Consider the following 13669-nt stretch of genomic DNA (forward strand, 5'->3'; position numbering starts at 1 on the left):
TACGCTTCATACCAATAATACCCTTAACCCATACACTGCTGGTTAGACAGTGAGAAAGATAGAAGTAAAGGAAAAATTCTCGAGGACCGAAGAAGAACGGGGTTTGGAGCACTGGACTGGGGCTGCCAACCCCCGGGGATTTTTCCAGCTCCGGACGTCTTTCCGCCCAGTCACTGGTCGATGGCAGGGGTTCTCATATCATCATATCCTTGTCCGTCGTCCTGAACTTATGTTGATCCTTTTTAAAATTTACATCTCTTGTGGACTGGCCTTGCGTAAGAACCTGTTTCATGGCAAAGGTACATGGCACTCTTAACCAATCAAATCATCTAGTCATACCTTTAATTGAACAATACTCCCAAATCGATGAAAACAATAAATTAAGGCTCCGGAGTGGCCATTTCCATCACAACTTTAAAAACATGGACTAACAATCTAAACATATTATCATCATCATCATCATTATCTCTTACGCCTATTGACGCAAAGTGCTTCAGTTAGATTTCGCCAGGCGTCTCTATCTTGAGCATTTAATTTAATACTTTTCCATTCATCATCTAATTTACGCTGCGTAGTCCCCAGGCACGTAGGCCTGGGTCTTCCAACTCTTCTAGTACCTTGCGGAGCCTGTTGAAAGTTTGGTGTACTCATCTCTCTTGGGTAGTGTGAAGAGCTTGCTCAAACCATCTCTATTTACACCTCACAATGATCTCATCCACTTATGGCACTCGAGTAATCTCTCTTATAGTTTTATTTCTAATCCTATCCTGACATTTAACTCCCAATATTCTTGTGAGGGTTTTGTTCTCAAATCTACAAAATCTGTTGGATATTGTTTCATTGTCATATCAGGACGCATGTCCCTACAGTAACACCGATCTCAGTAAACTGATATATAGCCTGATTTTGATAAATGCAACTTCAGACATTTTGATATCCTAGTTTTACTTAACATAACCAATGTCTGATTTGCTTTTTTAAATCTTTCATTAAACTATAATGCTAAAAGCCCAATTCTAAAGACCCTGTATTAGAGATCATAGTTCCTAAATATTTAGATTATTCTACCTTATTAATCCTTTCTCCTTCCTATGATATTTCATCCTTCATTGCATATTCCGTTCTCATGATCTCTGTCTTTCTTCTATTTATCTTGAACCCAGACTTGTGTGATATTTCATGCATTCTGGTAAGAAACTGTTGCAAATCCTGTGGTGTTCTGCTAATAAGGACAACGTCATCAGCGTACTCTAGGTCAGCTAACTTCCTATTACCAATACATTCCATTCCTTCTCCACCATCCCCAACTGTTCTATGCATTACAGAATCCATAGGGAGAATAAACAATATAGGTGACAACACATCCCCCTGGAGTACTCCGTATTGTAACGTAAAAAAAAGAACGTGGCCTCTTCTCACTTCATTTCTTCCATCATGCTGTCCAATCTCTTTTAAATTTTACTTCATTGTAGAGCTGCTCGGGTTTCTCCTTAGTTGAATGGCCACACAGGCCCCAGCGCTAGACTATACAGCCCAAATTCATAAATCCAAAACCAAACACAAGTTTGTTATTATTCGTGATGACTAATTCGAAATTAGTTGAATCACAATTAAGAAAACTTCCAAAGGTAATAATTAGTAGAAGCGCTTTGGAGATGCTTATAAAGTCAAGCCATATTCTAATAAGAAACATGAATTAAGACAAAAACGAAGAGATAGATTTGGAAAAAGTAAATTGATTATCTAATGACCTTAATAGTAGAGAGCAAGGGTGCCATTCGAAAGTCCATGACATAATGTACTTTAGAGATACTATTTTTCGTTTAACATTCCTTAATCTCTGACAAATAAGAGTGTAGACTATCTTGAAATTAAACAACCATGAGATGTATTTTGATAGACAGTTATTATCGATCTCTATAATATTGGTATTTACAAGTTTACTTTTATCCATTCTTTTTAAGCAATCTTATTATGAAACTGTTGCCACCACTCTCTCTCTCTCTCTCATTCTCACTCTCTCCCTCCCTTGATAAATTTGATTTTCAAACTTTATTTCCATTTCAGCCGTAAAATATAACACAATTAGATTAATTCACGAGAGAATTGAACGGCAGCAAGATAACGATCTCGTTTTATCATGTCAATCAAAAAAGAGATACCGGCTGCACCATTTAATGTGTTCCTTGTTACTGAATAGGTTATGTGATTTCAATCATGTTATAATTGTCACCTTTCATAATTTGGTTTTTTTGGAAAACCAGTAGTACAGAATAGATAACACTAATGTTTATATTAGGTTCCCTTTGCTTCAGTTTGTAATAATTACAATTATTAGATTACGTATTACGTATTGTGCTTGATATGGAAAATATTTCTGATTTCCCTTAAAGAAATTTCAGTCAACTGATTCTATTACACGTTATGACGTGAAATTATCTTTTAAATTAAGTATTTATGTTTGAGGGAAAATGTTTTCTTCCGCATAATCTAAGATTTCGATGGATGAAGTTTACGACACTAATTCGGTCTCGAGAACATCTCAGCCATCGTTTACCTATTCTATTAATTTCAACAATCTCCCTAAAAGAATGAATTAATTATAAAGATATTAAAGATCATTATTGAATCTGCAGCTTTCTAATGAATCTGAAACTCAAAATGACAACCAATTCCCTTTGCAGTAAAGTAGAAAGTAATTTCTTGAAAAGGACATTGGATTGTAGTAATTGATATTTGCATCATCTGTCCACAGCACCGAAGATGGTCCAATCACTCTGTCACCAGTAGGACCAAGTCAAACAGACTAAGGATTTGAGGAATAATACTGTGACTAATTGAGCTCGTGTAATTGCAACTGGCATTCAGAGTTCGTAAAAGTTTATTCATATTATTTTTTATAATGTGTAAATAATTATTTTTGAAGCTCGTGCACTTACGTGGGAGGAGAAAGTGGATCTGCATCTTTTCTGTAAATTCTGAGAAAGATGTTACAGGGATCTACTTTTATATAACAAGGAGCAATTTTCTGACTACATACACACACACACACACATATATATATATATATATATATATATATATATATATATATATATATATATATATATATATATTCCTGTCACGCTCAACGGCAAGACATATAACAACTGGTCCATCCCAGTCCCTCCGGTAAGGGAGAGAGGAGTAGTTATACCCTGGTGAGAAGGGTTGTAGTTAGGAAAGGGGAAAGGGTTGAATGTGATTGTGCATATCTATCTAAATATTTAGCCGTCGTTTTTGACGGGTCTCGTACAATATTATAGAATATAGAGGGATATATAATAAAGGTATTCAATGATTTCATTAATATTTGACTTACTCTGTCGCCTCCCGCATTTGGATATATTCAAAGTTTTTTTTTTTCTTCTTCTTCTTCTTTTTGTGGAGAATTATAATATGTATGACTAAACAGAACTAAAATGTCACCTGCAAATACAGTTTCGACCTCAGCCCGTAATCATTTTTAGCACAACTGATTCGTATTTTCTTCTCAACATTTTATTTTTCAAGTAGCTTCCTTCTGGTGCAGGTCGGACATACCTTTGTTTGTGTGTATGCAAACATACGTGTATGTGTCTATGCTCGTGTGTGTGTTATTTGTGCACATTCAGATAACAATCGAGAGCTTTTGTTCTCAAACACACAGCATCATTTGAGAAAAAGTTTTCAATAATATTTATTGTTTTTATTTCAGTGAAATATCCCATTAGATTTACTTTCCTGTCTTGCTTTGAGATTTCAATTTACTACTCAGTTAGATTTACCTTTTCAACCTTTTAGTTGATGTACTATATCTTCCTTTCGGTTTTGAAATAGCTTGATTTTTTCATTAATAATTCTTACAAATATTAATACAGTTAGGGAATAATCATGAAAACGATTACAAAAACGTGAACATTTAAAAAAATCCTTGTACAAAAAATAACATATACGTGCACAACAATACAATGAATTCAAGCAGTTTCAGCAAATTGAAGACTTTGACCTTCACATACAGACGAAGATTCAAAATCTTGATCTTGAGATGAGATGATGAGATAAATAAGATATATGGAAGTATTTGAAAGTAGTGAGAATGAAGGATGAATAAGGTGGGGGGGGGGTGAAGAAAAGATAAAGATGGTAATGTGAAGGAGTGGATGATTTGACTTGGGAAGGTATGGTGGAGTTGTTTTGGCGTAAGTAGTAGGTAGAAGAGTGAGTCTGGGATGCGATGGGTATGAATTTATAGTTGAAGATTACTAGGTCTACTTTGTTTCACATCATGTTGGGCTAATCCTCGACCAGGTTAAGAGGTCTTTGTGTCTTTCCTCCGCTAACACTCTACTGTATTCCACTATGGCAGGGTTATCAGAGCCAATTCGTTTCGAGCCTTATTTGGCACTTTTCCATTCAACAGTTAATAGTTGCTAGTCTGACTCTGTTATAAAGTTCTTTGATTGTATTATAATAAAGCGACTTCTTGAAGGTTCAGCTTAGCTTTTTGTTCTGAGAGATTGCATCTTCAACTGGGAGGTTTACTGCCTGGCGAGATTATTGCTGAAAAGTACTTTAGAATCAGTATCATGAGACTTTTTTGCAGATTCTGTTGAGCGTTGGTATCTTGGGTATTATTTCTACCTTTTTATTCTTGCAGTTGTTAATATGCTTTACTATCTCTGACTTGGAAAGTCTTGTGCTCTGTATTTCGATTTCAGTATTAAAAAGGATTATCTGGTTACTGACTACCACATTTGAAGTTTCATCGCTGAGGTAGACAGGAGTTGAAATTTTTCTTGACTGAATGTAATCTTCCATTTTCTTACATAGTCATTTACTTATGGAATTCATCTCGTTATTTTCAGAGCCCGCATGTGATATTTCTTTTTGGCTGAGGGTACACGAATACTTGTGTGTGGTAGTCAGCAAATGTTATTTGGTGTCATCCTGGTCCTGTTTCAGCTATGTCTCCCTTAAAAAGTTGAAGAGAATTGGGTCTAGTACATTGCCCTGTGAAACATCACTTTCTAAGTTAATTTCAAGGCATATGTTTCTCGTCGTATACTGCATTTATCTTATGTCGACGAAGCTGCAGATAGTTCTTAGTGTTTCAGCTTCGACCTTAAATTTGAGACTACTTGGCCAAACTTTACCGAATGCCTTTGCTGCATCTCAGGACACTAAGTTGCACCAGGACCCTCTTGCTAGGTAAATTGCGTTGTCCTCATACAGCAGAGTAGTGACAATTTGAAAGATTTTTCCTTTTGTGAAGCCATACTGATTTTTGTTTTCCAGTAAGTTATCAAGAAAGGATTAGACTAATCTGTCATTAAGAATAAACTTATTATTCACTATGAAGCTCCAGATGTCTTGTATATTTATGGCTCTTTACTGCTCTGGGACCTGGTTTTTTTGCTGTTTTGTTAGGGCTATTGTTCTCTTTTTCTTGGACGTTTGGTGCGGGTATAGATTTTAATTTTGGATAGCCACTGCAAATAAAATAGTACCAAATGCAGAGAACCTCATAAACATTTCAATTATTATGACAGTTCTGCAATTCGTCGATGATAGATAATTAGTTGATGTTGGGCACATATTGCCTTATAAATTTGTGGCAATAGTAATCAAATCAGCTTTTTCATTCACTCTCAAGAATACTCAGATTAAAGCAGGAACGATAACCGAGTTACTATTACTACATCCTTTGACTGCCAAAGCCCCAAAAATAATCAATTTTTCTGCTGCATCAATATCAGATCGTGATTGATAAGGCAGCCTGGAGGGGCGTTGTCATGGACATGGGCAGGCTTGCGTGAGACATCTTTATACCCATGTGTTAAAGCATTGGGACAAAGGGTATAGAAGTACTTTTGTTGGGGAGAGGTTATTTTTATAGGTAGATTGCCAGCGGCTCTGTTGAAGGAGAACAATGCTGGTGTGAGTTGAAATAATCCTGCTTCTTGGTGTTTCAGGATAGCTCCATCAAAAAGTCTATCGATACTAGACTTAAATGACCTAATTTTAAAAACTAAAAAGTTGGTACACTGGACTTCTTAGTTCGTGTAACCCTAAAGCTCCATAGAGTTCAATCCCATGCAATAGCTATACATTTTATTATCAATTGAGTTTTCGCACTTGAAAGAGAAGGAGTTTTACAAGACGAATGAATCTATATCCTACCTTGATGGTAATGAGGAATTGTGAATCTACGAAAGGGAGAAAATATCAGTTAATATATATATATATATATATATATATATATATATATATATATGTATGTATATATATATATAATATATATACACACACATGCATGCATACATACCTACATATATAAAACAACAACAAATGCAGTTGTTTCTCGCTCACTGCTGGACAAAGGCCTCAGACATGTCCTTATTCATGTCTGGGATTTGGCCAGTGAGGATTGGTGAAGGTTGGAGACTTTAGTCTGATCGTTCACAGGAAACCAACCTAGTATGGGTGGCCCTGTATAGTATAGCTTTGCTGATCATGGCGATACACAGGCCATTTCACCACATTAAGGTACCCTCACTCAGAAATTATATATATATATATATATATATATATATATATATATATATATATATATATATATATATATGTATATATATGTATATATATATATATATATATATATATATATATATATATATATGTATATATATATATATATATATATATATATATATATATATATATATATATATATATATATATATATATATATATCCATTTGTATTGGAAATTGATAGGTTTTGGAGTGAGGTCATATTTTCCCTAAGTCCAAAAGGTATCAAATTCCGGTAAGAAAACCAAACAAAGCCGTCCAAACTCCCATGAAACTACATCTGTAAAACCATATTTCCCCAGAGAACACTTGAAATCAACCCGCAAAGCTTCAGGTACGAGCGTAGATTTACGAATAGGTCGGTGTTCGAGGAAATATATACTGGCAGAAAACTATTTCTCTCTTTATCGTCGTGCTTAAACTGTAAGGAAATAAAGATTGAAAATCACAATAAGCTGAACTATTTTAAAGAGACCATGTTAAACATCAAAATCAGAGTATAGGATATTTGTTGACCATGATAGATCATGTGATACAGACTGACGTCATAAGATTGGTAGAATTGTCCACTTTGGGGATAGATTCAAAATCGGGGCAATACGAATAGCAACGGCTTTGCTTGTTATAGAAATTTTTGTTTTGTTTGATATTAGGAGATTAAGAAAATTACTGTTATACACAAAAAAGTTGCATATTCCAGAATCATTACTGAGAAGAATATTGGATAGCATGAATGAGGTTGTCAGTAAAAATACTCAAAAGGTCCTACTTATATGCATGGGTATGTAAATATATATATATATATATATATATATATATATATATATATATATATATATATAGAGAGAGAGAGAGAGAGAGAGAGAGAGAGAGAGAGAGAGAGAGAGAGAGAGAGAGAGAGAGAGAGAGAGAGAGAGAGAGAATATGAATAAAAGAGAACATCTGTATGAAGTCACTAGCTGAAATGTTCTTACCTGAGACAACTTACTTTGTGGATCAGAAGTCTTTCAAATTCACGTCTAGTTTATGGTGTCAATGTCTTATTCCCTTTTGGTTATAATTACATTTGAATTGTTAGAGTTTTCTCTCTTCATTTTTCTATCAATAACTATATTTTCAATAGTGAATCTTCGTCATCTTCTTCCCCACTGCTATCCTTACATTGAGGGGTCGGTTGCCTGGTGGCGCCCTCTACAAAGCCTTCGATTAAAGGCATCCTCTTCTACCAAACCCCTTCTCTCCATATCATCCTTCAACTCATCTCGCCATCTAACCTACATTAATCAGTTCCTATCTCTCTAATAAGATATATTTTTTATATTGTCACGAATGGTTTCCAATCTCTGGATATTTTATTGCTGAGGCCATTAGTTTTTTAGTGTCTTGTGCGTCGAAAGTTGTTTCCGACAGACATTTCTTATCTTCTTTATATCGCGTAGATAAGTCTATTATCTGTTTAACATACATCCAATGTGATAGAATATACTTTTGCCAACCTATGTTCATCACAGGAATCAATAAGGGATGGATATCAAATATGTAAATTCCTTCGTTATTTTGACATCATTGTGATTTTGAGGATATCAATATGTTATATATATATATATATATATATATATATATATATATATATATATATATATATGTAATAAATGAAATAGTTAATTATTACATGTTTAAAACACACGACGTAATATGTCATTGTGGATGAAGATGCTAGCGTGAGATTTGGTGTAGTCATATAAAATCATAACAGGATGTACTTTGCATCCCTCGGCAATGTAACATTTTTCTGAAACGTCAACACCAATGCATACCGTGTGAAAGATTGTGTCGTCACCGGATGCAGGTGTCTTCCGAGAAAGAATGTAAAGTTTCCATATTGTGTTTAAATGCTGAGACAACTAAGCATACGATATCTGTGATATCGATAATTTTAGGCAGTTCATATCTATACTTCACCTGAATTGGTCATCCGACCAAACCAGCTACACTCCTGTGATGGAGATGTTTAACACTGTTGTTTTTAGAGAATAAATGATTTTAAAGTTACAAAGATGAACTTTATTTTAAGACTTAACATCTCAAACAACACATACTCAATGTGTGCTTATAACAGTAGCACACTAATAAATGGTGGCAGCGCTTAAACTCTAAGAACCAGAGAAAGATCTTCAAGAAATTAATAATAATAATACTCTAAGAATTAGAAGAAGATCTTCAAGAAATCAAAAATAAAGCTGTAAAAACCAGAGAAAGATCTTCAAGAAATCAACGTTAATGAATCTACAATTTTGACTAAGTAACATAGTCCATCGAAATCTACAACATTTGATGAATGTTATACATACAAACTGATGAACTGGATCTTCAATCAACATCCTAGGAAACCCAAGGACTGACGTTCAACGCTTACAAAACATATCCAGGAAGCACTACATTCAACGGAAACTCGGACTATACATCGCTAACAAACATCTAGAGAGAGAGAGGATGTGACGACATCACACAGAACCATATATAAGCTAAGTACAGTTTTCAAATTCATTTCAGTTTGGGCAGTGAAGTGTAGTTATCACGAGTCGTTAGTCGATTATTACTGGGGTGAGTGGTTTGCTAATCTTTATTTTCCTTTCATTAAAGGAAACTGTGTTCAACTCTGAATTCTCATCTAGAATTTTTTCTCTCTTTGTGCTAATTCCTTTTTCTTTCAGAAATTTACGGGAAATATCTTTGTGTTCCGTTTTCTTTCAGAAATTCTCGGGAAATGTCTTGGGATTAGTAACATTGTTTTGGGGAATTTTATTATAATCTTTGTCAGTGGGTACTTATGCGTTTACGCAGTGGACGTCTGTATTCATATAGATATTTTGATAGAATTGCAAGGGGTTGAAGAGATAGGAAAAGAAATACAGCAGTTATGACGCCCCCTGTGAGCCCCACCCCTGGACCTAGTGGCGTAGGACAGATTAATCCTCTCCCAATTGTGACGCTTGTAAATGCCAGGTCTGCAATCCTTCCTTTTCAGGGTCGAGTTAATGGGTTCTTGCCTCAAAATGTGGAGTCATGGATTTCATCCGTCGATGCCCATTTAAATGCCAAACAAATCGTAGACCCTTTTGTACAATTACAAGAAGCTAAAAGTTTTATAGATTTTTCTAAGGGGGATGCGAGTGCGTATTTAAGAGGTGTTTCATTTCAAGAAGCAGTTACCTGGGATGATTTCAAAGTTAGGTTACGCGCGGTCTATGGGGGTGAAGAAGCCTTGGATGTAGTATTAACGTTAAGAAATACACTTAATCAAGCCACTATGAATCGGCTTAATGTTATTGAGAGAGCAGCTCTTATAGCAGATAGGCTTAATGAATATCAGGATATTTTAGGTAATTCCACTTGGGTTACTAGAGATAACATCTCCGTGAAAGATTTTTTACGATTAATGTATTTAACTTGCATGACACTTATGTTGCCTGAAGCTTTAGTGCGGTGTTTTGATAAAAAGTTAACGCCTGCAAGTACGGAATTGGATGTATATAAACAGATAAAAAAACACATGTCTAAGTGTCCAGATCTCGATCCCGTGTTAACTCAAGTTTTTGCAAAGAATGAAACAAAGCCACAAACAGTGAACGTAGTTAATAATAGTCAAGTAGCGGGAATGACGTGTTATAATTGCAAACGTCAAGGTCACTTAAGCGCGGACTGCAGAACGAAATTCTGCTCGATACATAATAGTTCGACACATTCATACAATCAATGTTACTCGCGTAAGACACAACAGAATCCCAGAAATACACAGTCAATCCCACAGTCAGTTCCATATGGAAATAGAAATAAAAATCCTCATTTTAATAATAAGAAGAAACAACCAAATGTCAATGCAGTTCAGAGTCCGAAGCAAACAAACACTTCTTCGAATATCGCTGAGCTTGGGTCGTCAAACCAGACCTCGCAAGGTCAGACTAATTTTCAGAATGTGCAGAGAAAAGCAAACACCACATAGTTAACTCCAGTGGGGAAGAGAGTGATGTTGGGTCAAGGTCATTCGTGTCAACATCAATAGTATTGAATAATCAATTTAATGTTTTATCAGATAATTGTGAGGCAATAGATTTTCCTATGAAACACACGGCCGAATTAAGTAAAACAGTGCATGCTCCCTTAGATTTGCAACGAATTCATACAATGATAAGCCAAAATGAGTTACGACCAACCTTATATGCTGTAAATTTAGAACACAAATCCTTTACGTTATTTTTTGACTCTGGTAGTCCACGTAATATCATGGATTTGAAGACACATCATTTGTTGTTTTCGAACTTTCCGATTGAAAAATCCGGAGTTAGACTCTTGGGTATTGGAAATAATGAATTAAATGTCATAGGCATAACTCATGTTCAATTCAAAGTCGGTAAACGCACGTTTGCCGATACATTTGTTGTTATACAAAACATTAATATGTATCCAGCTGTAATTATCGAATACCCATCTATGGGAAATCAAAACATTATCTTAGCCCCTGCCAAGCACGGCGTGTATATCAAAGGGAAATTCTATAATTCTTCTAATACCTTAAAATCAGTTTTGGATAAAAAGGAGACGACAAATGTAACCGTAACATACGTTGAAGAACCAATAACTTGTCTCACTAATAAAGAAATAATATACGCGACCCAGCAGAATTCTCGTTCACCCGTAATATCATCTTGCACGCAATCTATCGAGCCAAACGTACCTTCGAATTTAATAGTGCAAATAAAGAAAACATTACCGGGATCTGAAATATTAATCCTTTCCGACACTTTGAAAACTAACGGATTTTCTATCACACAAGCTATTTATACAGTAGGCTCACATCAACAATGTAATATTGAAGTCTGTAATCATTTAAATAACACTTTAGTAATTCACAAAAATCAACATATCTTGGATGTAGAAGTTTATAAACATCTTATTCTTACCGTTGCTGAAATCAATCACTCTCAATCAGTTGCGGATGAATCCCTTTTGCAATCTATTAAAAATAAAATCAATAAAGACATTCAAGACGAAGAAATTCAGCAGAAAAATTTTGGACTTTTAACTAAATATCATGATGTTTTTTCCACTACGGATGGATCCTTAGGAAAAACAGATGTGATCGAGCATCAAATAAGGTTAAAGGACAAGCAGAAAATGATCTATGTACCCTCGTACAGACTCCCTATGAAATTCCAGAATGAAATAAATGATGAAGTAGGTAAAATGCTAGAAGAAGGAGTCATTAGGAAATCAAACAGCCCTTGTAATTTTCCTTTAATAGTTGTACCGAAAAAAGATCGAACATGGCGTATCTGCGTCGACTTCCGTCGTCTAAACGAGGAGACGATCCCTGATCGATTCCCAGTGCCATGTACTGACGATATTTTGTCTTTGTTAGGTCAGAATAAATATTTTACCAGTTTGGACTTACTTAAAGGCTTTCACCAGATATCATTAGAAGAAGATAGTATCCCATACACAGCCTTCAGCACAGCCAGGGGACATTATGAGTTTTTACGGATGCCTTTTGGTTTACGTTGTGCTCCTATAACATTTACAAGAATGATTAACATAGTGTTTGGAGACTTGTTAAGGGATATATTGCATGCCTATATGGATGATCTTGTAATCTTTTCCAACACCTTAGAAGAACATCTACGTAAGTTACAACTAGTACTACAGAGATTAAGACAACATAACTTAAGGGTAAAGATTATTAAGTGTGAATTTTTCAAAACAGAATTAATATATTTGGGTTTCATGGTGTCAAGCCAAGGTCTTAAAGTAGTCCATGATAAGGTGTCGGCTATACGTAATTTTCCCATACCTACTAATGTCAAGGGAATACAGCAATTTCTGGGTTGTAGTGGATATTACAGGCGTTTTATACGCAACTATTCAATAATAGCCGCTCCTTTAACTGATCTTACGAAGAAGGGCGTAGATTTCATATGGTCTGAGCATCATCAACAGGCGTTTAATACCTTGAAAAATGAACTGTGTAGTTCTCCTATCTTAAAATTTCCTGACTTCGGTAAGGAATTCTTTATTGTAACAGACGCCTTAGACTTAGGAGTAGGAGGGGTATTGCTTCAGCAATATGATAAACAATTTTTCCCGATAGCTTTTTATTCTCGAAAATTGAGAACTTCCGAAAGTAAGTATGCAGTAATAGACAAGGAAGGCTAGCTATTGTTAATTCACTAGTGCACTTTAAGTTCATAATTTAAGGTTATCCCGTTAAGGTTCTTACTGACCATAAACCACTAACCGAGTTCTTTAAAGGTTTCAACCACAGCCCTAAACGAACTCGGTGGCATTTGATCATTGAAGATTTTGGCGCAAGAATCGGGTATTTACCTGGGAAAGCAAATATCATTGCGGATGCATTATCACGGAACCCCGTGTCATCTTGTACGGAGCCTTTAGCTGAATTAATAGATATATCAACATCCATGCCTATTGTTAAAATGATATCTGAACAAGAAGATTTAGGCTGGAGCACTGAATTATTACAGACTGAGCAAAGAAAAGATCAGAAAATAGAAACAATTATAAATGCTTTGAAAGGCAATCAGAAGGAAAAGGGATATATAAAGTATAAGCAGCAGAATTATAGAATCAAAGATAATATTCTGTGTAGGACTGTGACAAGGAAAACCCGCAATACGCCACATGTAACTAACGACCAGGTAGTAGTACCAATCTCACTTATTTCCACTGTCCTGAATTGGTTGCATTCAAATCCATTACATGGACACCCGGGGTTCTCATTAATGTCACAGAAAGCCAAATCATTGTTTTATTGGCATACGATGCTTACAGATATAAAAAGACACATAGCTAATTGTCGCACATGTCAGGAAAACAAAGGGCATACGAAAACACCTGTCAGCCTAGGAGCTTATCCTGTGCCCAATCAACCCTTTGAAAGAATACATTTAGATTTGTTAACAGGATTTTACGAGTAATTATAGATGCTTTAACTCGATATACAGACCTAATAGCGCTTAAAACTAAAACTGCGATTGAATG

Source organism: Palaemon carinicauda, chromosome 21 (genome assembly GCF_036898095.1).
Source record: "Palaemon carinicauda isolate YSFRI2023 chromosome 21, ASM3689809v2, whole genome shotgun sequence".
Taxonomy (NCBI): domain Eukaryota; kingdom Metazoa; phylum Arthropoda; class Malacostraca; order Decapoda; family Palaemonidae; genus Palaemon; species Palaemon carinicauda.